This window comes from Mustelus asterias, chromosome 14, assembly GCF_964213995.1.
Source record: "Mustelus asterias chromosome 14, sMusAst1.hap1.1, whole genome shotgun sequence".
NCBI lineage: Eukaryota > Metazoa > Chordata > Chondrichthyes > Carcharhiniformes > Triakidae > Mustelus > Mustelus asterias.
In genome coordinates, this window is record NC_135814.1 from 63,975,856 (window position 1) to 63,979,501 (window position 3,646).

Consider the following 3,646-nt stretch of genomic DNA (forward strand, 5'->3'; position numbering starts at 1 on the left):
CCCTTTAAGCGGAAGCAGGTTTTATTTTTCAATGCTGCATCAGCTATCTGCCGCTCCCAAACTGACTTTCTGCCTTGCCCTGTGCCCTGACCATACTGTTATCAGCTTCCATTCCCATCAGCTTACAGGGTAAATAATTTTGTGCTGTAGGGTGAGGGAAAATATTTAACTAATGGGACACATTCTTCACTTAAGTTTATCTTTCGCCATTTAATTTCTCTCCCTTGGTTCCTCTGTTGTCGACTTACTTTACATTTCCATTTCTTTGTGTTACTGCCTTCCCAGTCCTCTGTTTGTTTGCTTGTGACAGCCATGTGGGCATCAGTCAGCATTGCTGAGTCAATGACTACAGATAGGAAACTTTCATGATTACTTTTGATCTCTAGAACTGACACAAGGAGCTAATGTCACTGATCTATTAACCAGCCAATTCCCTGTTCTAAACTAGAAACAAGGCCTGAATTAGTAGTTTAAGGAAGCTGAATTACTTTCCTTATAAGTTTCAAATTCTTGGACTTCTCTGACCATCAGAATCATGTGTCTGCACTGGACTATATTGAATTGAAGCCTAAAACCCAACTCCTGTCTCTAATCTACTCCTTTCTTTTACTTTGTGATTTCTCGGAAAGATCTGGTTACAACCTCAATCCGAATGTTCTCCCGATTTGGCTTCCAAATTCCTTGACAACTCGAGACATCAAGACCATGCTTCTGCACTTGACTACACTGGCTGTACCATAACACAGTAAGAAGTCTCACAACACCAGGTTAAGGGCACCCCAGTCCAACGCCGGCATCTCCACATCATGTACCATAACAAACAGCTTCTGTCTCTGATCTGCTGTTCTATTGCTATGTTTTAACACAACTTTGGTGAGTTTACAGACCCCCTACCTCTCTCTCTCTTCCCCCCCCCCCCCCCACAACTTCTCCATGCCCCCAGCCCCTCACCACCACTATCACTGCTGTCACGGAGAGGCTCCAATCTCCGACTGAGCCTATGATTGGCCATTGGTGATACTGATTTTTCAGCCTCTGCCCCGGTCTCTTTCTGATCAGAAACTCGCTTTCCTTTGGGCTGAAGGACAAATCTCCAACTCTGTGTGTTTTCTGGATCTGCATTCCCACATAAATACCTCCAGTCATGCTTCCTCTGATAATTTACCGACTCCTCACTGTCTCCAAACTCAAACAACAGCTCATCAATGCTCCACGCTATTTGGCCCTACCTATGTCAATGTTATCGACCAGAGAGATATTACACACCGTGTTGAAAGTAAATTATCTCCCCCTAATCCTTCTCAACCTGCATGTAACCTTTGATATGGTTGATAACAATGTCCTCCTCCAGTGCCTTCCACCGTTGTCTAGTTGGGTGGGACTGCTCTCACCTAGTTCCATTCTTTTCTACCCAATCATAGCCTGAGAGTCACTTGCAATGGCTTCTCTTCCTGTTCCTGCAACATTATCTCTGGTGCCCCGCAAGGATATGTCCTTGGCTGTCCCCTATTTGTCATCTACATGTGCCCCATGGAAACACCATCCAAAGGCACAATGTTAGTTTTTGTTCATAGAATAGAATCCCTACAGTGCAGAAAGAGGCCATTCGACCCATCAAGTCTGCACCGACCACAATCCCACCCAGGCCCTATTCCCGTAACCCCGCATACTTACCCTGCTAGTCCCTCTGACACTAAGGAGCAATTTACCAGGGTCAATCAACCTAACCCACACATGATTGGACTGTGGGAGGAAACCGGAGCACCCAGAGGAAACCCACGCAGACACTGGGAGAGTGTGCAAACTCCACACAGACAGTGACTCAAGCTGGGAATCGAACCCAGGTCCCTGGCGCTGTGAGGCAACAGTACTAACTGCTGTGCCCCCTCGTATGCTGATGGCATCCAGCTCTACTTCACTGCCATCCTGCCATTAAATATGGGGAAGACGGAAGCCATTGGCTGGAATTTTCCCATCCCACCCGTCATGGGAATGGTAGCAGTTGGTACAGGACAGGACCATGCAAAGGTTTGTTGATCTCGGGTGGGATTTTCTGGTTTTGGGGCAAGCGCGGCTGGAAAATCCCACTTTGAACCCTGCTCCAAACTCCCCTCCCATGCTTCAGATTGCATCTGCCTGGCAACTGCCTGAGGCTGAATCAGATCGTTTGCAAACCTGGCGTCATATCTGACACCGCTATGAGCTTCTGACCACACATCCACACCATCATTACGATCGCCTATTTTCCACCTCTGTAACATCTGCCAACTCTGCCTCTGCTTCAGCTCATCTGCTGCTGTAAACCTCCTCCACGTGTTTGTTCCCTCCAGATTCTATTCCAATGCACTCTTGGCCTTCTACATTCTAACCTTTGAAAACTTCAGGTCATCTCAGACTCTGCTTCCTGTGTCCTTCCTTGGACCATGCCCTGCTCACCTATCACCCCGGTGCTTGCTGATGTACATTTACTCATGGCTGGCAACACTTTGATTTTAAAGCTCTCACCCGCGTTGCTCTGTGTGAAACGTTGCTTTATAAAGAACGTTCATATGAAGCACCTTGGGATGTTTTATTACATGAAAGGCACCGTATAAATACAAGTTGTTGCTTGGGATTTTCTGGCCGCACTCACCCCAATGCTGGAAAACCCCACCTGAGCTCAACGGACATTTGCATGGTCCGTGTCCCGCCCGCTATGGTTCCCGTGGTGGGCGGGACGGGAAAATTCCCCCCTTTGAGTTTAAATGGAACATTTCTTTACCTCATTTACAATTTTAGTACCAAATAAACGTTCGGCAAACAAAGTTCGTGTTTAGGAGCTGAGAAAAGTCATGCAGAGTCATGTACAGAATGTAACATTCCAGTTCTGCAAATTGAAGGTTGCTAAGTTCCTGGTGCGTGTAGCTATTCAAATATTCCCCGACGGCCGGAATTGGCATTGATTCTTTCCTTTCAATAATGCGCAAGAATGATAGATTCAGGAGAAAGATGTGTACAAATAAATCTAGTCAGCTGCTATATCATGATTCTCTGAGACACGAGCATAATTAAGGTTACAAATTGAGAGAATAGATCCTATCAGTTATTATCATTTTATTTAGCATTATAAAAAATATGCAAATAAATGCCAAAGGAGCATCGAAAATGTTAACAAACAGAATAATCACAACAAACGGCAAGGGGATTTGCTTAAATGTACACTTTACTTAAGACGTGTGGAAACTCATTTTGGGCCTCTGGAGTCAGTTTTGCTTTGCCAGTTTATTCTGCTTCCGTCTCTTACACCCCATTGCCTCAGCTTCATGTCTGTTCTCTTCCTTTTGCAAATCTCTTTACTATTTTTAAATTACTCTCATTATGTATCACGTTATTACTACTTCAAGCTGTTACCCAATTTCCATTTAAAGGCCGTTATGTTTCTGTTTTGCCTCTTCCTTTTGTTATGTTGCTCTTTAAATGCGGATTCTCTGCAATGCCTTTCTAGACCGGATGATGAGTCGCACCTAAAACATTAACTTTCTGTTCTCTCCAAAATCGCTCACCGTCCCGCTGAGCGTTTTCGGCATTTTGTGTTTTTTGTTTCAGCTGCAGCTGCTTATACCTTTCTCTGATTATCTGTTATTCATTTATCTGTTCAACGAATCCT